A 27,997-nucleotide genomic window follows, 5' to 3' on the forward strand; every position below is an offset into this window, starting at 1 on the left:
CACAACCCTGATGTCGCGGATTTCAATAGTTCAATGAGAAGTTAGCAGTTGCTGGAAAGGTAGCAGCAACTGAGCTCATCAATGAATTTTCTTAGTCATTGGAATGACATCTTTGTGTTGGTGAACAGCAACTCTCTGCACTCTTTTTGAAAAAAAAAAAGATAGCTTGCAGTTATTTATTTCTCATTATATTTGTGTATGTTTGCAACCACCTTTTCAAGTGGAACACCATAATTTATCTAGTTTGGGATTAGAAGTGGAACCTTCAAAGAAATAGAAGCATTAGTGTTACAATAGAGAACCTTAGTTACTTTAAATCAATATGATCCAGTTATTTAGGGACAGAGAAACTCTAGGTGGATATTTGCAATCACTTGAAATTATGTTAACTAGGGATGTCAGTCAGCTTAAAGTAGTATAAGTATAGAGTAAATAAATCAGAATTGATCTGCTTTTCAAAGGAACACATTTTTGTAGGGAAAAAAAAAGAAGACACTTCTGAATATACTTTTAAAGAAATAAAAAAGGAATCATTTCAACACTTTTTGATTATAATACTTTCTTTTAATGCAGATATTCTTCGATATAATAAAAGTGAAAAAAAAAAAAATCAAAAATTTTTTTTTTTTTTTTAATGGGCTCAAAATAATGAAAGACCAAACCATAAACAATCAGGATTTCATATTGTGAAACATTTCTACAGAAGAGTACAGAGTATTGTCATTTGGATGACACATCCTCTATGTTTGGTGTACGGGCCATCTTCCAAAATGGATAATTACATTCTGCCTACCTGATATCCTCCTGCTGTTTTTCTTGTGAGATATTACACTTTATTACATCCTGTTCCAAAATACTGTTAATGATACTGTCTTGAAGATGCTGTTCTTTTTTTGTTGTTCTTTTTTTAATCATTCAAACATACATTTTTTTATAGAATGCGTGCCTTAGAGCAAAAAAACAGTAACAGATAATCTCTGAAACACAAAACTAGACTAATTCTATAACAACAATTCTGCCTGTCTTTTTTTTTTGAGCCTTCACAGTATGAAACAAACTTTGAAAAAAATCCACAGCATCTGGCATGCCAAAAAAAACCTCTTTTTGAATAAATTCAAGACCAGTGAAGAGCAAAACTGAAATCTAGAGAATTTCATTTAACTGATGCAGAGAGGGTTATGATTATGATCAAAGATTAAATTGGACATTTACCTACGACAAAGAGGATTTAATTCCTGTGTAAACTTTCTTTAATAAGTTCTCAAACTGTCAATGACACAATGTAATTCTGAAAATAAAAATCCATTGTCATGTTGATTAATTCTCCCACCTACTTCTCAACAATATTTGTACTGGTTATTACTAACATTCAAAGGCATAGAAGGATCCTTCCACATATATTATTTTTATTTAAATTTTGGAATTCTACTTGTATTCAAATAATTCCTGCACTAACTAATTTCCAAAGTTCTACAGATCTGTACATCCATATTCCTTGTAGAAATCCATCCACTACCACCAAACGTTGTTGGACTTGCTTTTATCTTTATCTTCCAAGCAAAACATCCTATATGCATATGCCCAAGTATCTTCTGTGGCAAGCTTTAAAACGTGTTTTAGAAGACTTTTAGGACATTTCTGTACTTTTGAGCTACTGGGATTTCAGCTGTTTGTAGTATCCCATAATTCACATAGTAATAGAAGAATTATATTGTATCTCTAAGATTTAGAATTTAGACTAGTTGATTAAGAACCCTTTGTAATGAGCAAGAATAATTGAATAATTCCTGGCCTATCGGAGAATAAATCATAGAATGATAGAACCAATCATAGAATGGTTTAGGTTGGAAGGACCCTTAAATATCATCTAGTTCCAACAATCCCCTGCCATGGGCAGGGACACTTCTCACTGAATCAGGTTGCCCACATCCAACCTAGCCTTGAACACTTCCATGGATGGGGCATCCACAATTTCTTATGATCAAGAATTAATATCTTTTTAAACGTTAACTCCATCCCAGCCAGACCCAATGCACTGGACAAAAATGTATTTCTAAAAAGATGTAGAAATAAATAAGCAGGCTGCTCTCCAGGCAATGGGCAATACTCTGGGTGCTTCTACAGAGTGGTGTTTTGGATTTAAGGCTGTGTCTTTCATTCCCTTCTCATGAGACCCCACCCAAAGTAACTGTGTTGAGCTCTGGGGCCTTCAACATAAGAAGGACATGGACCTGTTGGAGTGAGCCTCAAGGCCCAGGAATGATCAGAAGGCTGGAGCACCTCTCTTATGAAGACAGGCTGTGGGAGTTAGGGCTGTTCAGCCAAGAGAAGAGAAGGCTCCAGGGAGACCTTATAGCAACCTACCAGCACCTAAAGGGGCCTACAAGAAATCTAGAGAGAGACATTTTACAAGAGCATGTAGTGATAGGACAAGGCATAATGGCTTTGAACTGAAAGAATTTAGATTGAAAGATTTAGATTAGATGTAAGGAAGCAATTCTTCACTATTAGATGGTGGTGAGGCACTGGAACAAGGTCGCCCTCTTTTCAGCATATGTGGCTGTCAGAGTTTACCAAATAAGCCATCTATGATAAGGACAGAGATTCAAATAAATCTCTGTTTTTAATAAATGTGAAATCAAAATGTTTACATGATTCCTAAGTCTTGGCATATGTCCTCAGGAAAGTTGTATGTTCTTCCAGTAGGGTATTTCATTTTCATTTTCAAGTCCTTTTAGAGCAATGCATTTTCCAAATCTTTGGCATGCCTGGCTTTCATGTGATAATCAGACCTGCTATATGTTTAAGAGATTTGCTTCTCACTTAACTGCTTTAACTTGCAGAAATAATCAGCATGACTCAAAGCCAAATTCAATAGCTTGATGAAAAGAACACTCACGAAGCAACTGTCCGTCAGTTTTTCATACTGTGATAAAATGGCTTTAATTTTAGTGCAATTATTTTGAGCAGTTGTGTGTTCACAGGATTCTGTTTCAAACTTCTTTGTGAGAACAGAGCTCAGTTAATTTCAGTGAAATAGCTATTGCACTTATGTATAGATTTTGATTATTTGTTCATGAACATTATAAACAAAACTCAAGTTGCTACAAACTAAGTGCCTAATCTAACACATTTCAAGTCATATAAAGAGCCAAATTAGAAATAGTACAGTTCCTGTCCCAAGTCACCATGTTATAGAGCTTAGATTTGGATCATAAATCAAAACTTACTGGAGAAATGTTTTCCGGAAAACACAACAAAGATTTGCTTGCCAGACCAAATGCAGCTCCTTGTGTTCCTGTTTGACTACTGGATCAAATTTTAGTAGTGAAAATTAACAAATTGATACAATTTTGGATGCGATTTAAGTACACTAAGGCAGACAATTAGTGACTTAATTCTGAAAGCCTAGATAATTAATTTTAGATTAGAAAGATAGACTCAAAACCTACTGAACTTTTAAAATCAGCATGCTCAATTAAGCCCTAAATGAGCTTCAACATATAGTTGAAAAACTACCTATAGTTGAAAAACCTGTGATTTTCTCTAGAAGATCACTTTAATTCTAACCCTGTTTACATATAAATGAGGGGCAAGGCAATAAATCTAGATAGGCGATATGTTTCCATTAATCCCATAAATGTGTATAATCCCATTTATTATAATTGCCAATATACCCTAGCAGAAGCAGCAATGCAGTTACCTCACATCTTCCTAATTCAGGTTTACTACACATTCTCTTGAAGCCACTTGTGTTGGTCACTTTGACAAGCACATTACAGGAGTGCATAAGCAACCATGTGGCCCTGTATCACAGTGTTGCCTTTACTGCAATTGATTGCAATGTGGTTGCAATGCCTGTGGCATTGTTGTATTTCATTTAGCTGTGATCATAATTACTCTAATTGAACAGGTGTCTATATATCATTAGTTTTATATTTACGTTTACATTTATAATATTATTATATATATTTTTTGTGTGTGTGTGATATAGCTACAGTTTTACATAGGTAACAGAAACAAGTAGTTGTTCCAGGTAGAATAAGATACTTACGACTCACACAATGTAGTGTAGAGAAATACCAACCTGGGTATGATATTGTGAGCCTGGAGAAGCACAGCTAAAGGATGAGGAGACATGGGATTATCAGACTTGAGGCAGTACTGGAGGTTCCAGAGCTCATCTGCAGTCAATTGAAAAACAAGAAGGAAAAAGTAAGAAGAAGAGAGGAAGAAGAAATCATCAGAACATCACATTTGTCATGGCAAAGGACTATAGTTGCTGACAACTAGCCATAACACTTCCCACTTCCAAAATCTGTATGAAAGCACCAACCTTAGGACCCACAGGAGCAGTGTAAAGGTGAATATAACATCAGGAAATGGGCTGGAAGTGTTGTTCTAAATAAAACTGTGTTATTATTATTGCATTTTTATCTCTACCTAAGTATTCTGTCTACATTATTATTCTTAATTTTATGTAATAATTAGATCTGTAGTAATAATGATTCTTGATTTAGGCTTAAGATTTCCATTATACCAACAATTCATGGCTTTACTCATATACATATAAAGTATGTTTCTTCTTGCCCGTAAACAGGATTGTGAATGCACTGTTTATATACATTTATATACTTGCAAGCAAAATTTATATGTTTAGATAGGTGATAGATATTTTGGAAAAGGGTTGGGGGAAAAGCTGGACAGTTTCAAAATTCTTTGCATTTTATAGTAGAAAGTTATTTTTCACACAGTCATTATAACTCAGTCCCATTCACTATGATGTCTAAGCTGTTCATATTTGGAGTTGAGATATTTCAGCTGTGTGAAAGTAATCCTCATTTCAAAGAATATAAAAGATTTTACTTTTATACCAGATTAAATCATACTTATCACAGTTAATTTAGTCACAGTTCAATTTGTTCCTCTATTTAGTATGGCCAAAGCTCCACAGAAAATAAATAAATAGATAAAATAGAAATTATTTGCCTTGTGTGTTAAGCTAATTTCACCTTTTACCTTGATGAAAATACCTACTCATCAGAAAATCTAGTTATTACCTACAGAATAAATGCTTTTCTAATCATTAGTGATGGTCAAAATATTATATTGGAAAAAATGATACAAGAAAAATTTCTTCTCAGTAGTCAGGCATTGGAATGGTGTTGCCCAGGGAGATGGTGGAGTCACTGTCTCTGGAAGTGTTAAAGGTTGGACGTGTTGCTTAGGGACATGGTTTAGTAAGTGATATTGGTAGCAGGGGGATGGTTGGACCAGATGATCTTGGAGGTCTTTTCCAACCTTAATAATTCTATGATTCTATGACTGTATTAGAGGAGAGTTCATTTCTACACAAAAAAGCAGATCTACACAAAAAGCAGATTTAAAACTTAAGTTGCTCCTTAAGTTTGATTTACTTCTTTCTACAGCTCTGTCTCAACTTGTCAAAATTGGTGTGTCTGCATTAAGATAGAGCCTGAAGCTGTAACAAAAATACCATCTTTAGGCTCTTGACTTTTTGCTTTGGGTAGCAGTCTGTTTACCGCAAATAATGCAAAATTGAGCATGACTTTAGCTCACCTTCAAGTGTTTGGATGTTGGGAATTGGCATAATTGTTCGATCTAAGCTTGCTTTAAGCAACCAGGGGTAGGCCTTAGAAATCTCAGGGCCTGCTGTAGCTGAGCAAACCAAGCTGCCAGAGTAACTGTGAGAAGCTCCCACGGCAATGACTCCCACATCACCCAATTAAGGAACTCAGAAAATATTGTTATCAGCAGCTGGCCTCAAGGACTAGGCCTACGCGACCGTTAAGCACAAAGGGGGTTGTTTTCCTAACTTCTAATCAAAAGGTGGTGTTATTTTCTTAACGGTTTGTCTGGGTGCTTTTGACCAATAATCTTGTGTGAAACACTGTCCACCCCTGTAAAATTCACTATAAAAGTTGGGCTATTCGGGCAATAAAATGGTGAAGCATGATCTGACTCTGCTGGTGTCTGTCGTGCTTTCGTCCGTGCTTCGCAACAAATGGCGCCCGAACAGGCTGAGACCTGAACAAGGCCTGAACAGGACATCGCAGTGGGACAGACATCGCACCGGAGCAGGACATCGCAGCACCGGAGCAGACATCGCAGCCGAGCACGGACATCGCAGCGGCGCCGGGGCAAACAACGCAACGCAGCGGGACACCAGCGGCGCCGGCACATCCGAACGCAGGTAGACCAGGAGACCAGCGGCGTCGGGACCAGCAGCGCCGGGACATCGGCGCGGCGCCGGGACCAGTGCCGCCGGGGACCAGCGCCGGGGTCACAGCGCCGAGACTGAGACATCGGGGCGGCGCGGGACATCGGAGCGCCGCCGGAACTTCGGAGCGGGCATCGGAGCGGCGCTGCAGCTGACCAGACACCGAGCCGCACACGCTGTACACAGGACTCACGGTGAGACGCGCTACTCCCGGTGAGACGCGGAAAACGCGGTACTCCCGGTGAGAGACGCGGGACACGGTGGGACGCGGGGACGCGGGGACTCACGGTGAGAGACGCGGGGTACGGAACCGCGCAGGACATTGAAGTAATCGCGAGACACTGAAGTAATTGCGGTAGAGGTAAAAGGGACGATAATCCCCGCACCTGCACTCTGACAGGTGAACGGGACGTAAACGCGGAATCCCCGCACCCGAGAGCACCTATAGAGGGTCTCTGTCAGTCATGTGTCTCGCAAAGGCTGCAACAGCATAAATAAAGGCATGGAGGCATATGATTTGCTCAAATGCTTTTTAGAAAACCGCAGCACGCAGGGTATAGACTGCAAAAAAGATTTACCAGGATTATTAGCATATGGAGTAACAAAGGGTTGTTTTATCAATCCGGATACAGTTTTTGAACAAGCAGAGTGGCGCAAATTTGGGGACAAATTGTTTGATGAAGTTATCAATGACAATAAGACTGCTAAAAAATTATCGAAGCCTTGGAAAGCAGTCACTAACGCCTTAGCTATACATCAGGCCGAGCAGAGAGTCGCTGCTGCCGCTACAGAGCGACTGGGATTGCCAGGAAGAGCTGGTAGTGTTAACCCTCAGATGGACGAGGAAATAAGAGAGCAAAAACCAGACAGAAAAAACACAAGCCCGTTTACAGACGGTGTTCAACAGAGGCAGAGGATGTGGAACCAAATAGCAAATGAGGCCCTGCGTGAGGGTGAACACGAGATAGCTGCACAATTGATTCCAGAGGCCTTCCCGGTAATATACTCACCACCGGACACCCAGGGTAATGTTACGGTTAATCTAGTGAATTTGGACTGGAAATTGTTAACTCAGCTGCGGTCCACAGTAAATGACTCAGGTCTGAAAGGTGAACCTACAAGACACATGCTGGACTACATTTGGGGAATGAATATTTTGCTTCCAGGAGACATACGCAACATAATGAAATTAATTTTGACCCAACACCAGCAGCTTTTATTTAATGCCCATTGGCACGCTGCTTGTCAAGAAGCAGTTGCAGTGATAAGAGCACCGGGGGACCCTTTACATGGGGTCACGCTGGAAGAGTTGATGGGGATAGGACCGTATTTTAGGACAGAAGCACAGGCATTGCTGGGACCTGATAAAGCCAAGGAATCAATGAGAACTGCCAGAAGAGCATTGGATCGGATAAAGGGGCCAGGGGGAATACCTTCCTACATGGGAATCAAACAGGGTAGAGAGGAACCATTTGGGCTTTTTATTGATCGCGTTGCAAATGCAATACAGGCGGCAGGGGTGCCCGATTACCTCCAGGGCATGATATTAAAACAGTGCGCAATTCAGAATAGCAACCCCTCTACTCGCAATATATTGGCTTCCTTGCCCGGGACATGGACAATCGAGGAAGGGTTGGAAAGAATGGCTCAGGTACCAGTAGGCCCACAAGCTATGTTAGTAGAGGCAGTAAAGCAATTAGGTGACAGCATGCGAGAGCAGGCACAGGCTATGAAAGAGCATGCTGAGTTTACACAGAGTCAGGTCCTTGCAGCTCTTGCTCCTTTGCAAACCGCCGGTGGTCCAGTACCACCCCCTAGTAACCAATTACCACACCGCTGCCTATGTTATCGTTGTGGTGCTTTTGGACACGTGAGACGAAACTGCAGAGCTGGGGCAGTATGGTGCTCAAATTGTCAGTCGAACAATCACAAGGAAGCGGCATGTCGACGCAACATGCCGGGAAACGGCCGGAACAGCGGCAAGAGTCGCAAACGCCTCCCGTGGCCGCTCCGCTCCCGGCCCTGGCCCCGGCGCCGGCACCGACCGGGGCAGCGCGGCCGCGGGCGGCCACCTCTCGGCTGGGGCCGGTCCCGGTCCCTGTGCCCGAAGTTTCCCAAGCCCGCCCCGCCGAGGCGGAGGATGCAGCAGGATGGCGCTGAGCAGGGCGGCTTCCCGTGGCCGGAGCCGCTGCCCGTGGCCGGCCCGGCGCTGCCGTTCCGCTGCCCGCGCTGCGGGGAGCGCGGTCGGTTCGGCCGCGGTGCGCGTGTCAGGGCGAAGTTCAGCAGGATGGTGGAGGCCGTGGACAAGACGATGGAGAAGCGGCTCGACAGGCTGACCGGGGAGCTGGCCCAGAAGACGGCAGAGCTGCAGGAGATGCGGGAGGCCTTCGTGAAGCTCTCGCAGAAGCAGCAGGAGGTGCAGCGGAGGGAGCGGGTGCTCAGCAGGCAGGTGGACGTGGCGGTGGAGATGATCGCGGCCTTGAAGCAGCGCCTCAGCGAGTTCGAGGAGGAGGCAGAAAAAGAATTGCAGGGAAAAGCCAGGCTCCAGCACTTCATTGAGAACCTGCTGCAGCACGTGGACCTGGCAGAGAGGCAGCTAGAGTATTACCAAAACCAGCAGATTGCCTGCAGCCGTATAGCAGATGTTACACGCTCTTGCCTAACTAGTAATCATGTGTCTCATCCATTTGTGGTGAATGGTCAGTGGCAAAAAGAAAAGGGGGAGAGTAAGGGGCGGCAAAGACAGAAACAGTACCAGGAGGATGCCACTGACACTGACACTGGCACGGGTAATAGTAGTAGTATAAGTGACATAGGTGCAGGGCGGCGGCAGGCACTGCCGCGCTGTGGGGCATTCTGCCTGCTGCTCGCCCTCACCTGTCTGTGCACTGCTGCCGACAGTGCTAGAGCAAAATGTGAAGACTGCTCAGACGGCAGTGATGAGAGTGCTTGTGTGAAGAAGACGTGTGCTGAATCTGACTTTGTGTGCAACAGTGGTCAGTGTGTGCCAAACAGATGGCAGTGTGATGGGGATCCGGACTGTGAAAATGGGTCTGATGAGATTGCTGATCTGTGTTATATGAGAACATGCCAGGTAAATGAAATCAGCTGTGGTCCTCAGTCAACCCAGTGTATCCTGGTGTCCTGGAAATGTGATGGTGAAAAAGACTGTAACAGAGATCCTGATTGCAAGGATGGAAGTGATGAAATTAACCGCCCTTTTCAGACTTGCAGGCCAGACCAGTTCAGATGTGAAGATGGGAACTGTGTCCATGGAAGTAGGCAGTGCAGTGGTGTGAAAGACTGTCTGGATGGCACTGATGAAGCAAACTGTAACGATGTTATTCAGTGCTCTGGACCTGGCAAATTCAAGTGCAGAAGTGGAGAATGCACAGATATCAATAAAGTGTGTAACCAGCAGAGAGACTGCAAGGACTGGGGTGATGAGCCCCTGAAGGAATGCAACAAAACTGAATGTGACTGTCCAGCTGGGTTTGAGTTTGTAGACAAGAGAAACTGTGGAGATTTTGATGAATGTCAAAAGCCTGGTATCTGTAGTCAAATATGTATCAACCTGAAAGGTGGCTACAAATGTGAACGTAGCCGTGGATATCAGATGATTCCTGCTACAGGAACCTGGAAAAGACCATACCGGTACAAAAATACAAATAACACCTGTGATTACAATGACACTGCTAAGCAGGGTTTAGGGGTTCATAGCATGGAGACAAGGGGTAACAACTACAGTGTTTGGAACAATTGTACAGCTTTGGCCTTACCTGCTGATGTTTTTCTGATTTGTGGGGATAGGGCCTGGCAAGGTATCACTGCAAATGCTATCAGAAGTCCATGTTACTTAGATAAACTCATTGTATTCGCTTCTAGCTTGTTGCAGTTGCATGAAATCACCAGACATAAATGGGCATTGCTTGCACCGGATAGCAATGATAATGTTGAATTGTGTGGGGTTGCAGCTAGAGCGGCATTGGCAATTTAAGTGCTTGGAGTGGCATCTGTGGCCGCACGTAACAACTGCTCGGCTGCGGGGATCAGCTGCGGTGTGGACGCCCCTAGGTGCACCCTGAGCGTTTTGTTCGGAGGGGACTCCACTCTCAGCTGCTCACCGCAGGAGCAGACAAAGATCTCCTGTAGCTGCAGACAAACAGTAGGTTTTCAGCTGCTGGAGGGATACTAACTGGAGTATTAATAATTATATGTGTTATTCTTAAATGTCCAGGTATTTTGTGTTGAAAGTATTTGTGTAAGGGTAAGGTTTTAAAACAAAGTGTTGCAAGTCATTTCACGAGGAACACAATGAGAGACAATACTTGTTTGTTTGCTTATCATTCTAAATTATATTCTTGTGGTATGATTGAGGTTATGGTATGATTGAGAGTGAGATGTGCCAGAGGCCTCTGGGTGTACGATTGTGCTCTGTATGTGTGATTGTATTGTGTACTGTGTGAGTGAGAGTGCATATAGCCATAGTCCAGGTTATTGTTGCCATAGTGCAGGATTCCAGAATATAGCCTTAGTACAGGTTATTGTTGCCACAGTGTAGGATCCTAGGATATAACCACAGTGCAGGCTAAAAGCATAGGTAATTGGTGCCAGCAAAAATCATAGAAAAATGGATTTATTAAAAAGATTCAATATGGTATCAATCCTTTCAATCAATGGTTCACTGATTTGTTTGAAACAATACATAGATGGTTACTGGGATTAGTCAAAGGAGCATTAAGAATTCTGTTCATTGTAGTGTCAATCATCATTACACGTAGTATTGTGATAAATGTGGTTAAAGGGTTATTTGCAAAATGTTATAGGGATTTTGAAGTGGTGCCGGGAACAGGTATCCAGTGGATCACTGTAAAGTGGACTGAAGCAGTTTTAGAATCTGCACACGCTGAAGACGACCATGAAGAGGTTCCTGATAATCATTCTGACAATGACGTGGGCTGTGACACCTCAAGGACTGTCAAGAACAGCCTTTGATCACCATCAAGTGATTAGGTTTAAGTGTGTTACTATTAAGTTGTGTTACTTACTATTAGATTGTGTTACCATTAAATGCTTACAGTAATTATAGTATTATTAGGGTTAAGTTATATAGTTGTGTTATGTTGTATATTTGACACCTGCTGTAAAACCAAGCACTGCCTGTACAAAAAGAAAACGGGGGAATTGTTGGGAATTGGCATAATTGTTCGATCTAAGCTTGCTTTAAGCAACCAGGGGTAGGCCTTAGAAATCTCAGGGCCTGCTGTAGCTGAGCAAACCAAGCTGCCAGAGTAACTGTGAGAAGCTCCCACGGCAATGACTCCCACATCACCCAATTAAGGAACTCAGAAAATATTGTTATCAGCAGCTGGCCTCAAGGACTAGGCCTACGCGACCGTTAAGCACAAAGGGGGTTGTTTTCCTAACTTCTAATCAAAAGGTGGTGTTATTTTCTTAACGGTTTGTCTGGGTGCTTTTGACCAATAATCTTGTGTGAAACACTGTCCACCCCTGTAAAATTCACTATAAAAGTTGGGCTATTCGGGCAATAAAATGGTGAAGCATGATCTGACTCTACTGGTGTCTGTCGGGCTTTCGGCCGTGCTTCGCAACAGTGGGGTTTTCAAATGCTTGTATTATTGTCTTTCTTGGAAAAAGGTTGACATTAAACAGAAAACAAAAAGTTTCTAAAGATCCCCAAATTCTCAAAGACAAATTGAGTTTTTTTTGTTCCCAATTGCTATTTTAATAAGCAGGCTTCCAAACCAGGCTTCATACAGTGTATATCGTTTCTCCTCTGGGCAGCAGGGAAGCTGCTTTCCATTCAGTTTTAGTAATAACCTGAGTTTAAATCTCTTCCTGCAGAATTACAGTGGTGTGTAAGAGGAAGTGTAAGTGCAGTGTAAGAGGAAGAAGAAAATGGCCAAGAATATTTCACCTGTCTGTGAGGACAGGACAAGGGGCAATGGCCACAGAATGGAGCAGAGGAAGTTCTGTACCACTATGGTGGAAGGTGACGGAATACTGCACGAGGCTGCTCAGCTACCTTCTCTGCAGTTATTTTTGACTTGTATGGATGCCTCCCTATGACATTTCATCAAGGGAACCTTTTTTGCTAACGGTGTTGAATGCGATGGCCTCTTGAGGTCGCTCCCAAGCCCTAGAATTCTGTTATTTCTTTCTTCTGCATACGCTGTTGCAAACCAAAGGCAAAACAGTTAGAGCTTACAACACAGTTCTCAATCTGGTAACTAAAGGTAAAAGGAAACCCAAGGCAGCTCCTCATAACAACCACCCTAAAAAAGACAACCTCAGAGGTTACAGCAAACGGAGAAGAGGACAAGGCCAACCGAAAGCAGCTTTTCTTACCGTGTTGTACACGCAGAGGACCTTCATGCGGCGCTGCGGAAGGGCTCCAAGGCTGGCACCAAGGGCAAATGAAAGCTGGGCACACACAGCAACGGCCCAAGAGCCTGGACCCCTGCCTTACAGGGGGGCTCCGAGGAGCCATTGACAATTTCAAGTGCCCAGGGAACCAGAGCATCAGCACCCTGAGTTACAGGGCTGCCCTGGGCCCAGAGGCCGCGGGAGGCTCCTTCTCCCCAAAGTGGGGAATCCACAAGCCTGCATCCCGCTAACGGGTCAGGCACCCCACAGCTGCCAGCGGAGCAAATGGCTCCGGACCAAAGCCTGCTTAAGGCGGGTCCGCAACACCCATGGAACCGCAGAGCTCAACCTTTCCCCCGCCAGCGGAGCCAGACGGCCAAATGCCGAGGCTCGGGCCCCAAGCCCTGCTTACAGGGAGGGTGAAAACCCGGCCCTGCTTCTAGTGGCCCCAAGCTCATGGAAAGCGGGGGACACGGAGACCCACCTGGCTACAGGGGGCTCCTTGCAGTGAGAGACGCGGGGCTACGCTTGACCCTGCTCACAGGGCGGTATCCCACGCACCATCAATTACAGTGATGCCAGAGACGTCCAGAAGCCGAAACGGCTTCTGCCGAGACCCAATTGGACAACACACCCCAGCTACGGGGTGCTGAAACACAGCATGCATCATAATTTATCGTTCATCTCCTTTAGAGAATCTGTTTTCACAGTATTCATATAGGCCATATTATATATATATATATCGCTTTTATATTGCTTTTTATGCAATAGTTGGCATTATATCGTAGGCATCAGTCATATACTAAGTTTCCATAGTCCATCACGTTTAGACAAATAGTTTAGACAAAGAGCCAGACGGCTAAAATTAAGGGGGTGGGGAATTGGCTCTGCCCTGACTACAGGGAGGCCCTGGGGTCCGGCAAGCTCCACAGTCCTCCCGGGTGCGGAGAGAGCAGCTGTGCCCCCGATTACAGGGGGCCGCTCCCCACAGGCAGCCAAAGGAGCAACAAGGCAAAAGGCCGATTACAATCGCAAAGACCCGAGCCCTGCTTACAGGGAGGTCGCCCAGCACAAAACAATCCAGGCACCTCACGTGCCAGCACTGCTCTCCTCTACCTACAGCCCCGCTAACAGGGCGAAGCCTTTGCCCAGGGTGTCCTCCTCTTTGCCCGTCTTCCATCTGCCGCTCCCTCTTGCCTCGCCGTTCCACACGACGCCTCCTCCTTCTTCTGCGCTGGCTGCTGCAAACAAAGCACAAGCCATTAGACATGCGTTCGAAGCTCCACCTCCTGTGCCCGACAGAAACATGGAACCCAAGACCCTAAGGCAGGGCCCCACTCCACCCACCCCCCAGACAAGGAGAGCCTCAGAGGTCCTCCTCCCCCTTTGCAGTAACAAGGCCAACCAAAAGCAGCTTTTCTTACCGTGTTGTACACGCAGAGGACCTTCATGCGGCGCTGCGGCAGGGCTCCAAGGCTGGCACCAAGGGCAAATGAAAGCTGGGCACACACAGCAACAGCCCAAGAGCCTGGACCCCTGGCTAACAGGGGGGCTCCGAGGAGCCATTGACAATTTCAAGTGCCCAGGGAACCAGAGCATCAGCACCCTGAGTTACAGGGCTGCCCTGGGCCCAGAGGCCGCGGGAGGCTCCTTCTCCCCAAAGTGGGGAATCCACAAGCCTGCATCCCGCTAACGGGTCAGGCACCCCACAGCTGCCAGCGGAGCAAAAGGCTCCGGACCAAAGCCTGCTTAAGGCGGGTCCGCAACACCCATGGAACCGCAGAGCTCAACCTTTCCCCCGCCAGCGGAGCGAGATGGCTAAATACCGAGGCTCGGGCCCCAAGCCCTGCTTACAGGGAGGGTGAAAACCCGGCCCTGCTTCTAGAGGCCCCAGGCCCATGTAAAGCGGGGGACACGGAGACCCACCTGGCTACTGGGGGCTCCTTGCAGCGAGAGACACGGGGCTACGCTTGACCCTGCTTACAGGGCGGTACCCCATGCACCAGCAGCGCCACAACACTGTGTGGAGCACGAGGCTCCCACCCACGGACCGGACCGGCCCGCCTGGCTGTGCCACAACTCCACCGCTTCAGGAGCCCTACGGGCAGACTAAGCCCACACAATACCGACTCCAAGCAGATCCCCGACCACAACAGCAGCACCCCAGCCCGCACCCTCTAGAGGGCCGCGAGGGGGCTGTTCGTTCCTGCTGGCTGACTAGAGCAACTGGCTCCGGCACCTGCTTACAGGCCGGCCCTGCTCGCGGGGACAGAGGGCTCCGCACCTCGTGACACAGACCCCGACGACGGGGTTGTCACGAGCACTAGTCTCCGGCAGACACACAAGCACACGGGCGCAGACCCAGGCCCTGACTACAGGGTGCCGCCGCCCATCCTACTCTTGTGTCGCTTGAATGCCATAAAAAAAGGGCCAAGCCCGGACTCCGCCGTCCCTATCAAATTCTCTGTGCTCAGGCTGCTGCAAGGCCTCGGTCCCCCCAGGGAAGTGTGGGCTAAGCTGCAGCAATTTCTAGGAGAGCCCTAAGGAAAAACTCAATCGCTCGCTCACACGCACCTGGAGAAGGAGCAAAGAACAGAGAAAAGGGACAGACAACGTCCCTGTGGGGAAGGAGACCAGCGCAGCCAACCACAGGGCAGCAAGACGCCACCCGCGAGCATAAGGCGAGAATCTCAGACCCGCCCAGAAATTACAGTGATGCCAGAGACGTCCAGAAGCCGAAACGGCTTCTGCCGAGACCCAATTGGACAACGCACCGCAGCTACGGCGTGCTGAAACACAGCATGCATCAGAATTTATCGTTCATCTCCTTTAGAGAATCTGTTTTCACTGTATTCATATAGGTCATATTATATATATATCGCTTTTATATTGCTTTTTATGCAATAGTTGGCATTATAGCGTAGGCATCAGTCATATACTAAGTTACCATAGCCCATCACGTTTAGACAAATAGTTTAGACAAAGAGCCAGACGGCTAAAATTAAGGGGGTGGGGAATTGGCTCTGCCCTGACTACAGGGAGGCCCTGGGGTCCGGCAAGCTCCACAGTCCTCCCGGGAGCGGAGAGAGCAGCTGTGCCCCTGATTACAGGGGGCCGCTCCCCCCAGGCAGCCAAAGGAGCAACAAGGCTAAAGGCCGATTACAATTGCAAAGACCCGAGCCCTGCTTACAGGGAGGTCGCCCAGCACAAAACAATCCAGGCACCTCACGTGCCAGCACTGCTCTCCTCTACCTACAGCCCCGCTAACAGGGCGAAGCCTTTGCCCAGGGTGTCCTCCTCTTTGCCCGTCTTCCATCTGCCGCTCCCTCTTGCCTCGCCGTTCCACACGACGCCTCCTCCTTCTTCTGCGCTGGCTGCTGCAAACAAAGCACAAGCCATTAGACATGGGTTCGAAGCTCCTGTGCCCGACAGAAACATGGAACCCAAGACCCTAAGGCAGGGCCCCACTCCACCCACCCCCCAGACAAGGAGAGCCTCAGAGGTCCTCCTCCCCCTTTGCCGTAACAAGGCCAACCAAAAGCAGCTTTTCTTACCGTGTTGTACACGCAGAGGACCTTCATGCGGCGCTGCGGCGGGGCTCCAAGGCTGGCACCAAGGGCAAATGAAAGCTGGGCACACACAGCAACGGCCCAAGAGCCTGGACCCCTGCCTTACAGGGGGGCTCCGAGGAGCCATTGACAATTTCAAGTGCCCAGGGAACCAGAGCATCAGCACCCTGAGTTACAGGGCTGCCCTGGGCCCAGAGGCCGCGGGAGGCTCCTTCTCCCCAAAGTGGGGAATCCACAAGCCTGCATCCCGCTAACGGGTCAGGCACCCCACAGCTGCCAGCGGAGCAAAAGGCTCCGGACCAAAGCCTGCTTAAGGCGGGTCCGCAACACCCATGGAACCGCAGAGCTCAACCTTTCCCCCGCCAGCGGAGCCAGATGGCCGAATGCCGAGGCTCGGGCCCCTGGCCATGCTTACAGGGAGGGTGAAAACCCGGCCCTGCTTCTAGTGGCCCCAAGCTCATGGAAAGCGGGGGACACGGAGACCCACCTGGCTACAGGGGGCTCCTTGCAGTGAGAGACGCGGGGCTACGCTTGACCCTGCTCACAGGGCGGTATCCCACGCACCATCAATTACAGTGATGCCAGAGACGTCCAGAAGCCGAAACGGCTTCTGCCGAGACCCAATTGGACAACACACCCCAGCTACGGGGTGCTGAAACACAGCATGCATCATAATTTATCGTTCATCTCCTTTAGAGAATCTGTTTTCACAGTATTCATATAGGCCATATTATATATATATATATCGCTTTTATATTGCTTTTTATGCAATAGTTGGCATTATATCGTAGGCATCAGTCATATACTAAGTTTCCATAGTCCATCACGTTTAGACAAATAGTTTAGACAAAGAGCCAGACGGCTAAAATTAAGGGGGTGGGGAATTGGCTCTGCCCTGACTACAGGGAGGCCCTGGGGTCCGGCAAGCTCCACAGTCCTCCCGGGTGCGGAGAGAGCAGCTGTGCCCCCGATTACAGGGGGCCGCTCCCCACAGGCAGCCAAAGGAGCAACAAGGCAAAAGGCCGATTACAATCGCAAAGACCCGAGCCCTGCTTACAGGGAGGTCGCCCAGCACAAAACAATCCAGGCACCTCACGTGCCAGCACTGCTCTCCTCTACCTACAGCCCCGCTAACAGGGCGAAGCCTTTGCCCAGGGTGTCCTCCTCTTTGCCCGTCTTCCATCTGCCGCTCCCTCTTGCCTCGCCGTTCCACACGACGCCTCCTCCTTCTTCTGCGCTGGCTGCTGCAAACAAAGCACAAGCCATTAGACATGCGTTCGAAGCTCCACCTCCTGTGCCCGACAGAAACATGGAACCCAAGACCCTAAGGCAGGGCCCCACTCCACCCACCCCCCAGACAAGGAGAGCCTCAGAGGTCCTCCTCCCCCTTTGCAGTAACAAGGCCAACCAAAAGCAGCTTTTCTTACCGTGTTGTACACGCAGAGGACCTTCATGCGGCGCTGCGGCAGGGCTCCAAGGCTGGCACCAAGGGCAAATGAAAGCTGGGCACACACAGCAACAGCCCAAGAGCCTGGACCCCTGGCTAACAGGGGGGCTCCGAGGAGCCATTGACAATTTCAAGTGCCCAGGGAACCAGAGCATCAGCACCCTGAGTTACAGGGCTGCCCTGGGCCCAGAGGCCGCGGGAGGCTCCTTCTCCCCAAAGTGGGGAATCCACAAGCCTGCATCCCGCTAACGGGTCAGGCACCCCACAGCTGCCAGCGGAGCAAAAGGCTCCGGACCAAAGCCTGCTTAAGGCGGGTCCGCAACACCCATGGAACCGCAGAGCTCAACCTTTCCCCCGCCAGCGGAGCGAGATGGCTAAATACCGAGGCTCGGGCCCCAAGCCCTGCTTACAGGGAGGGTGAAAACCCGGCCCTGCTTCTAGAGGCCCCAGGCCCATGTAAAGCGGGGGACACGGAGACCCACCTGGCTACTGGGGGCTCCTTGCAGCGAGAGACACGGGGCTACGCTTGACCCTGCTTACAGGGCGGTACCCCATGCACCAGCAGCGCCACAACACTGTGTGGAGCACGAGGCTCCCACCCACGGACCGGACCGGCCCGCCTGGCTGTGCCACAACTCCACCGCTTCAGGAGCCCTACGGGCAGACTAAGCCCACACAATACCGACTCCAAGCAGATCCCCGACCACAACAGCAGCACCCCAGCCCGCACCCTCTAGAGGGCCGCGAGGGGGCTGTTCGTTCCTGCTGGCTGACTAGAGCAACTGGCTCCGGCACCTGCTTACAGGCCGGCCCTGCTCGCGGGGACAGAGGGCTCCGCACCTCGTGACACAGACCCCGACGACGGGGTTGTCACGAGCACTAGTCTCCGGCAGACACACAAGCACACGGGCGCAGACCCAGGCCCTGACTACAGGGTGCCGCCGCCCATCCTACTCTTGTGTCGCTTGAATGCCATAAAAAAAGGGCCAAGCCCGGACTCCGCCGTCCCTATCAAATTCTCTGTGCTCAGGCTGCTGCAAGGCCTCGGTCCCCCCAGGGAAGTGTGGGCTAAGCTGCAGCAATTTCTAGGAGAGCCCTAAGGAAAAACTCAATCGCTCGCTCACACGCACCTGGAGAAGGAGCAAAGAACAGAGAAAAGGGACAGACAACGTCCCTGTGGGGAAGGAGACCAGCGCAGCCAACCACAGGGCAGCAAGACGCCACCCGCGAGCATAAGGCGAGAATCTCAGACCCGCCCAGAAATTACAGTGATGCCAGAGACGTCCAGAAGCCGAAACGGCTTCTGCCGAGACCCAATTGGACAACGCACCGCAGCTACGGCGTGCTGAAACACAGCATGCATCAGAATTTATCGTTCATCTCCTTTAGAGAATCTGTTTTCACTGTATTCATATAGGTCATATTATATATATATCGCTTTTATATTGCTTTTTATGCAATAGTTGGCATTATAGCGTAGGCATCAGTCATATACTAAGTTACCATAGCCCATCACGTTTAGACAAATAGTTTAGACAAAGAGCCAGACGGCTAAAATTAAGGGGGTGGGGAATTGGCTCTGCCCTGACTACAGGGAGGCCCTGGGGTCCGGCAAGCTCCACAGTCCTCCCGGGAGCGGAGAGAGCAGCTGTGCCCCTGATTACAGGGGGCCGCTCCCCCCAGGCAGCCAAAGGAGCAACAAGGCTAAAGGCCGATTACAATTGCAAAGACCCGAGCCCTGCTTACAGGGAGGTCGCCCAGCACAAAACAATCCAGGCACCTCACGTGCCAGCACTGCTCTCCTCTACCTACAGCCCCGCTAACAGGGCGAAGCCTTTGCCCAGGGTGTCCTCCTCTTTGCCCGTCTTCCATCTGCCGCTCCCTCTTGCCTCGCCGTTCCACACGACGCCTCCTCCTTCTTCTGCGCTGGCTGCTGCAAACAAAGCACAAGCCATTAGACATGGGTTCGAAGCTCCTGTGCCCGACAGAAACATGGAACCCAAGACCCTAAGGCAGGGCCCCACTCCACCCACCCCCCAGACAAGGAGAGCCTCAGAGGTCCTCCTCCCCCTTTGCCGTAACAAGGCCAACCAAAAGCAGCTTTTCTTACCGTGTTGTACACGCAGAGGACCTTCATGCGGCGCTGCGGCGGGGCTCCAAGGCTGGCACCAAGGGCAAATGAAAGCTGGGCACACACAGCAACGGCCCAAGAGCCTGGACCCCTGCCTTACAGGGGGGCTCCGAGGAGCCATTGACAATTTCAAGTGCCCAGGGAACCAGAGCATCAGCACCCTGAGTTACAGGGCTGCCCTGGGCCCAGAGGCCGCGGGAGGCTCCTTCTCCCCAAAGTGGGGAATCCACAAGCCTGCATCCCGCTAACGGGTCAGGCACCCCACAGCTGCCAGCGGAGCAAAAGGCTCCGGACCAAAGCCTGCTTAAGGCGGGTCCGCAACACCCATGGAACCGCAGAGCTCAACCTTTCCCCCGCCAGCGGAGCCAGATGGCCGAATGCCGAGGCTCGGGCCCCTGGCCATGCTTACAGGGAGGGTGAAAACCCGGCCCTGCTTCTAGTGGCCCCAAGCTCATGGAAAGCGGGGGACACGGAGACCCACCTGGCTACAGGGGGCTCCTTGCAGTGAGAGACGCGGGGCTACGCTTGACCCTGCTCACAGGGCGGTATCCCACGCACCATCAATTACAGTGATGCCAGAGACGTCCAGAAGCCGAAACGGCTTCTGCCGAGACCCAATTGGACAACACACCCCAGCTACGGGGTGCTGAAACACAGCATGCATCATAATTTATCGTTCATCTCCTTTAGAGAATCTGTTTTCACAGTATTCATATAGGCCATATTATATATATATATATCGCTTTTATATTGCTTTTTATGCAATAGTTGGCATTATATCGTAGGCATCAGTCATATACTAAGTTTCCATAGTCCATCACGTTTAGACAAATAGTTTAGACAAAGAGCCAGACGGCTAAAATTAAGGGGGTGGGGAATTGGCTCTGCCCTGACTACAGGGAGGCCCTGGGGTCCGGCAAGCTCCACAGTCCTCCCGGGTGCGGAGAGAGCAGCTGTGCCCCCGATTACAGGGGGCCGCTCCCCACAGGCAGCCAAAGGAGCAACAAGGCAAAAGGCCGATTACAATCGCAAAGACCCGAGCCCTGCTTACAGGGAGGTCGCCCAGCACAAAACAATCCAGGCACCTCACGTGCCAGCACTGCTCTCCTCTACCTACAGCCCCGCTAACAGGGCGAAGCCTTTGCCCAGGGTGTCCTCCTCTTTGCCCGTCTTCCATCTGCCGCTCCCTCTTGCCTCGCCGTTCCACACGACGCCTCCTCCTTCTTCTGCGCTGGCTGCTGCAAACAAAGCACAAGCCATTAGACATGCGTTCGAAGCTCCACCTCCTGTGCCCGACAGAAACATGGAACCCAAGACCCTAAGGCAGGGCCCCACTCCACCCACCCCCCAGACAAGGAGAGCCTCAGAGGTCCTCCTCCCCCTTTGCAGTAACAAGGCCAACCAAAAGCAGCTTTTCTTACCGTGTTGTACACGCAGAGGACCTTCATGCGGCGCTGCGGCAGGGCTCCAAGGCTGGCACCAAGGGCAAATGAAAGCTGGGCACACACAGCAACAGCCCAAGAGCCTGGACCCCTGGCTAACAGGGGGGCTCCGAGGAGCCATTGACAATTTCAAGTGCCCAGGGAACCAGAGCATCAGCACCCTGAGTTACAGGGCTGCCCTGGGCCCAGAGGCCGCGGGAGGCTCCTTCTCCCCAAAGTGGGGAATCCACAAGCCTGCATCCCGCTAACGGGTCAGGCACCCCACAGCTGCCAGCGGAGCAAAAGGCTCCGGACCAAAGCCTGCTTAAGGCGGGTCCGCAACACCCATGGAACCGCAGAGCTCAACCTTTCCCCCGCCAGCGGAGCGAGATGGCTAAATACCGAGGCTCGGGCCCCAAGCCCTGCTTACAGGGAGGGTGAAAACCCGGCCCTGCTTCTAGAGGCCCCAGGCCCATGTAAAGCGGGGGACACGGAGACCCACCTGGCTACTGGGGGCTCCTTGCAGCGAGAGACACGGGGCTACGCTTGACCCTGCTTACAGGGCGGTACCCCATGCACCAGCAGCGCCACAACACTGTGTGGAGCACGAGGCTCCCACCCACGGACCGGACCGGCCCGCCTGGCTGTGCCACAACTCCACCGCTTCAGGAGCCCTACGGGCAGACTAAGCCCACACAATACCGACTCCAAGCAGATCCCCGACCACAACAGCAGCACCCCAGCCCGCACCCTCTAGAGGGCCGCGAGGGGGCTGTTCGTTCCTGCTGGCTGACTAGAGCAACTGGCTCCGGCACCTGCTTACAGGCCGGCCCTGCTCGCGGGGACAGAGGGCTCCGCACCTCGTGACACAGACCCCGACGACGGGGTTGTCACGAGCACTAGTCTCCGGCAGACACACAAGCACACGGGCGCAGACCCAGGCCCTGACTACAGGGTGCCGCCGCCCATCCTACTCTTGTGTCGCTTGAATGCCATAAAAAAAGGGCCAAGCCCGGACTCCGCCGTCCCTATCAAATTCTCTGTGCTCAGGCTGCTGCAAGGCCTCGGTCCCCCCAGGGAAGTGTGGGCTAAGCTGCAGCAATTTCTAGGAGAGCCCTAAGGAAAAACTCAATCGCTCGCTCACACGCACCTGGAGAAGGAGCAAAGAACAGAGAAAAGGGACAGACAACGTCCCTGTGGGGAAGGAGACCAGCGCAGCCAACCACAGGGCAGCAAGACGCCACCCGCGAGCATAAGGCGAGAATCTCAGACCCGCCCAGAAATTACAGTGATGCCAGAGACGTCCAGAAGCCGAAACGGCTTCTGCCGAGACCCAATTGGACAACGCACCGCAGCTACGGCGTGCTGAAACACAGCATGCATCAGAATTTATCGTTCATCTCCTTTAGAGAATCTGTTTTCACTGTATTCATATAGGTCATATTATATATATATCGCTTTTATATTGCTTTTTATGCAATAGTTGGCATTATAGCGTAGGCATCAGTCATATACTAAGTTACCATAGCCCATCACGTTTAGACAAATAGTTTAGACAAAGAGCCAGACGGCTAAAATTAAGGGGGTGGGGAATTGGCTCTGCCCTGACTACAGGGAGGCCCTGGGGTCCGGCAAGCTCCACAGTCCTCCCGGGAGCGGAGAGAGCAGCTGTGCCCCTGATTACAGGGGGCCGCTCCCCCCAGGCAGCCAAAGGAGCAACAAGGCTAAAGGCCGATTACAATTGCAAAGACCCGAGCCCTGCTTACAGGGAGGTCGCCCAGCACAAAACAATCCAGGCACCTCACGTGCCAGCACTGCTCTCCTCTACCTACAGCCCCGCTAACAGGGCGAAGCCTTTGCCCAGGGTGTCCTCCTCTTTGCCCGTCTTCCATCTGCCGCTCCCTCTTGCCTCGCCGTTCCACACGACGCCTCCTCCTTCTTCTGCGCTGGCTGCTGCAAACAAAGCACAAGCCATTAGACATGGGTTCGAAGCTCCTGTGCCCGACAGAAACATGGAACCCAAGACCCTAAGGCAGGGCCCCACTCCACCCACCCCCCAGACAAGGAGAGCCTCAGAGGTCCTCCTCCCCCTTTGCCGTAACAAGGCCAACCAAAAGCAGCTTTTCTTACCGTGTTGTACACGCAGAGGACCTTCATGCGGCGCTGCGGCGGGGCTCCAAGGCTGGCACCAAGGGCAAATGAAAGCTGGGCACACACAGCAACGGCCCAAGAGCCTGGACCCCTGCCTTACAGGGGGGCTCCGAGGAGCCATTGACAATTTCAAGTGCCCAGGGAACCAGAGCATCAGCACCCTGAGTTACAGGGCTGCCCTGGGCCCAGAGGCCGCGGGAGGCTCCTTCTCCCCAAAGTGGGGAATCCACAAGCCTGCATCCCGCTAACGGGTCAGGCACCCCACAGCTGCCAGCGGAGCAAAAGGCTCCGGACCAAAGCCTGCTTAAGGCGGGTCCGCAACACCCATGGAACCGCAGAGCTCAACCTTTCCCCCGCCAGCGGAGCCAGATGGCCGAATGCCGAGGCTCGGGCCCCTGGCCATGCTTACAGGGAGGGTGAAAACCCGGCCCTGCTTCTAGTGGCCCCAAGCTCATGGAAAGCGGGGGACACGGAGACCCACCTGGCTACAGGGGGCTCCTTGCAGTGAGAGACGCGGGGCTACGCTTGACCCTGCTCACAGGGCGGTATCCCACGCACCATCAATTACAGTGATGCCAGAGACGTCCAGAAGCCGAAACGGCTTCTGCCGAGACCCAATTGGACAACGCACCCCAGCTACGGGGTGCTGAAACACAGCATGCATCATAATTTATCGTTCATCTCCTTTAGAGAATCTGTTTTCACAGTATTCATATAGGCCATATTATATATATATATATCGCTTTTATATTGCTTTTTATGCAATAGTTGGCATTATATCGTAGGCATCAGTCATATACTAAGTTTCCATAGTCCATCACGTTTAGACAAATAGTTTAGACAAAGAGCCAGACGGCTAAAATTAAGGGGGTGGGGAATTGGCTCTGCCCTGACTACAGGGAGGCCCTGGGGTCCGGCAAGCTCCACAGTCCTCCCGGGTGCGGAGAGAGCAGCTGTGCCCCCGATTACAGGGGGCCGCTCCCCACAGGCAGCCAAAGGAGCAACAAGGCAAAAGGCCGATTACAATCGCAAAGACCCGAGCCCTGCTTACAGGGAGGTCGCCCAGCACAAAACAATCCAGGCACCTCACGTGCCAGCACTGCTCTCCTCTACCTACAGCCCCGCTAACAGGGCGAAGCCTTTGCCCAGGGTGTCCTCCTCTTTGCCCGTCTTCCATCTGCCGCTCCCTCTTGCCTCGCCGTTCCACACGACGCCTCCTCCTTCTTCTGCGCTGGCTGCTGCAAACAAAGCACAAGCCATTAGACATGGGTTCGAAGCTCCTGTACCCGACACAAACATGGAACCCAAGACCCTAAGGCAGGGCCCCACTCCACCCACCCCCCAGAAAAGGAGAGCCTCAGAGGTCCTCCTCCCCCTTTGCAGTAACAAGGCCAACCAAAAGCAGCTTTTCTTACCGTGTTGTACACGCAGAGGACCTTCATGCGGTGCTGCGGCAGGGCTCCAAGGCTGGCACCAAGGGCAAATGAAAGCTGGGCACACACAGCAACGGCCCAAGAGCCTGGACCCCTGCCTTACAGGGGGGCTCCGAGGAGCCATTGACAATTTCAAGTGCCCAGGGAACCAGAGCATCAGCACCCTGAGTTACAGGGCTGCCCTGGGCCCAGAGGCCGCGGGAGGCTCCTTCTCCCCAAAGTGGGGAATCCACAAGCCTGCATCCCGCTAACGGGTCAGGCACCCCACAGCTGCCAGCGGAGCAAAAGGCTCCGGACCAAAGCCTGCTTAAGGCGGGTCCGCAACACCCATGGAACCGCAGAGCTCAACCTTTCCCCCGCCAGCGGAGCGAGATGGCTAAATACCGAGGCTCGGGCCCCAAGCCCTGCTTACAGGGAGGGTGAAAACCCGGCCCTGCTTCTAGAGGCCCCAGGCCCATGTAAAGCGGGGGACACGGAGACCCACCTGGCTACTGGGGGCTCCTTGCAGCGAGAGACACGGGGCTACGCTTGACCCTGCTTACAGGGCGGTACCCCATGCACCAGCAGCGCCACAACACTGTGTGGAGCACGAGGCTCCCACCCATGGACCGGACCGGCCCGCCTGGCTGTGCCACAACTCCACCGCTTCAGGAGCCCTACGGGCAGACTAAGCCCACGCAATACCGACTCCAAGCAGATCCCCGACCACAACAGCAGCACCCCAGCCCGCACCCTCTAGAGGGCCGCGAGGGGGCTGTTCGTTCCTGCTGGCTGACTAGAGCAACTGGCTCCGGCACCTGCTTACAGGCCGGCCCTGCTCGCGGGGACAGAGGGCTCCGCACCTCGTGACACAGACCCCGACGACGGGGTTGTCACGAGCACTAGTCTCCGGCAGACACACAAGCACACGGGCGCAGACCCAGGCCCTGACTACAGGGTGCCGCCGCCCATCCTACTCTTGTGTCGCTTGAATGCCATAAAAAAAGGGCCAAGCCCGGACTCCGCCGTCCCTATCAAATTCTCTGTGCTCAGGCTGCTGCAAGGCCTCGGTCCCCCCAGGGAAGTGTGGGCTAAGCTGCAGCAATTTCTAGGAGAGCCCTAAGGAAAAACTCAATCGCTCGCTCACACGCACCTGGAGAAGGAGCAAAGAACAGAGAAAAGGGACAGACAACGTCCCTGTGGGGAAGGAGACCAGCGCAGCCAACCACAGGGCAGCAAGACGCCACCCGCGAGCATAAGGCGAGAATCTCAGACCCGCCCAGAAATTACAGTGATGCCAGAGACGTCCAGAAGCCGAAACGGCTTCTGCCGAGACCCAATTGGACAACGCACCGCAGCTACGGCGTGCTGAAACACAGCATGCATCAGAATTTATCGTTCATCTCCTTTAGAGAATCTGTTTTCACTGTATTCATATAGGTCATATTATATATATATCGCTTTTATATTGCTTTTTATGCAATAGTTGGCATTATAGCGTAGGCATCAGTCATATACTAAGTTACCATAGCCCATCACGTTTAGACAAATAGTTTAGACAAAGAGCCAGACGGCTAAAATTAAGGGGGTGGGGAATTGGCTCTGCCCTGACTACAGGGAGGCCCTGGGGTCCGGCAAGCTCCACAGTCCTCCCGGGAGCGGAGAGAGCAGCTGTGCCCCTGATTACAGGGGGCCGCTCCCCCCAGGCAGCCAAAGGAGCAACAAGGCAAAAGGCCGATTACAATTGCAAAGACCCGAGCCCTGCTTACAGGGAGGTCGCCCAGCACAAAACAATCCAGGCACCTCACGTGCCAGCACTGCTCTCCTCTACCTACAGCCCCGCTAACAGGGCGAAGCCTTTGCCCAGGGTGTCCTCCTCTTTGCCCGTCTTCCATCTGCCGCTCCCTCTTGCCTCGCCGTTCCACACGACGCCTCCTCCTTCTTCTGCGCTGGCTGCTGCAAACAAAGCACAAGCCATTAGACATGGGTTCGAAGCTCCACCTCCTGTGCCAGAAAGAAATGGGGAGGACTTTCAAGTTTGTGTTCATTAGGGTGGTTGTTTTGAGGAGCTGCGTTTGGATCCCTGGCTTTGTCTTACCAACACCAACTTAAATCAACTTTTCTCACCATCCTGAGGCACAGAGCTCCTCAAGCTACTTCTGCCGTGCGGCTCCAACCCTGGGTAAGTAGGGTAGGGCGCACACAGAAGCAGCCTGAGCACCTGCACCCTTGCTTACAGAGTGGTCACACAGTAGAAAACCAACCCGGGCACCTAATGTGCCAGCGCTGTTCTGCTTACTGTAGCCCTGCTGACAGGGCAGTGCCTTTACTTTTCCCCCTCTTCAGTCTTCTGGTGGTCTTCTTGTCACCCATTGTTGCGTCACAGTTCCACATGACACGTCTTCTTTCTTGTGCACTGGCTGCTACCAGCTGAAGTCCTTACCTGTTGACAGGGCAGTACCTTTGTCCAGGCTGTTTTTTCCTTCATTCATCATTGCTGCTACTCTCCTCTTCTTACTCATTCATACTGTTCATTCCCTTTGATTTATGTTGTGTTTTTTTTTCCCCTAGCACCTGCTGCCAAAGGAACAACATACAGCTTAAATGGAGATTACTGTCTACCAGTATCTGCTCCTAAAGACCAGCTATCTAGCAAATAAAAATTACTACACATTGCATTTTTCTTAGCATTCTTGTTTTTCTTCTTTCATATACTCTTTTTTTGTTTTTTTTTTTTTGTTTTTTTTTTTTTTACATCATCCATTCCTCCACGCTATCGCTGAGAGTTAGCCAATAGGGACATCTGAACAAGGCTTTCTCCAACTTTCTCACAACCTCATCAGGAGAATTAAAAATAAAGCCTCCATCAACCATCCCACCACACCTACAGACATTGGTTGTATTAGCGCCTACCCAAAAATCCCAAACCGACTCCATGCTGCCGCCCCTTCCAGTCCCCTCAGCACGGCCCTGCTCACTCACCGCTCGCCCCCCCTCCATTACCTCAGCCCAGGCGGGCTCCTCAGCACCGTCTCCTCTTCTCCCCACATCGTCCCGTGCAGCCCCCCGACACCGCCCCACCACACTCCCACTCGGTACCGACACCTCACCGCCCCCCGATGGGGCTGCGCACCGCGATCTCCTCAGGAGGACAGGCCGGCAGAGCGCGCAGCTGCAGCACATCCACCGTCCGCTCAGGCACTGACCAGACGGGTTACCTCACAAAGCCTTATATACC

The 27,997-nt window shown here is 51.0% G+C and overlaps 2 long non-coding RNA genes across 10 annotated transcripts; one reads left to right on the forward strand and one right to left on the reverse strand.

Moving 5' to 3' along the window:
* Positions 1-5,602: 5,602 nt before the first annotated feature.
* Positions 5,603-11,808, forward strand: LOC140002588 (uncharacterized). Its single transcript, XR_011809557.1, has 2 exons — positions 5,603-6,435; positions 11,068-11,808. It is a non-coding gene; the product is annotated as an uncharacterized lncRNA (long non-coding RNA).
* Positions 11,809-12,670: 862 nt separating this feature from the next.
* LOC113843835 (uncharacterized) lies at positions 12,671-27,963 on the reverse strand. Of its 9 annotated transcripts, XR_011809556.1 has the most exons (9): positions 27,893-27,963; positions 24,763-27,336; positions 23,327-24,585; positions 21,197-23,149; positions 19,755-21,013; positions 17,625-19,577; positions 16,183-17,441; positions 14,053-16,005; positions 12,671-13,869 (listed from the first exon to the last, which is right to left on the reverse strand). It is a non-coding gene; the product is annotated as an uncharacterized lncRNA (long non-coding RNA). The 9 variants fall into 9 exon arrangements; XR_011809552.1 differs by lacking the exon at positions 27,893-27,963 and having other exon boundaries at positions 23,327-24,582; positions 24,763-27,816; XR_011809551.1 differs by lacking the exon at positions 27,893-27,963 and having other exon boundaries at positions 21,197-23,146; positions 24,763-27,816.
* Between the last annotated feature and the right edge of the window lie 34 nt (positions 27,964-27,997).

Source organism: Anas platyrhynchos, chromosome 5, assembly GCF_047663525.1.
Source record: "Anas platyrhynchos isolate ZD024472 breed Pekin duck chromosome 5, IASCAAS_PekinDuck_T2T, whole genome shotgun sequence".
Taxonomy (NCBI): Eukaryota; Metazoa; Chordata; class Aves; order Anseriformes; family Anatidae; genus Anas; species Anas platyrhynchos.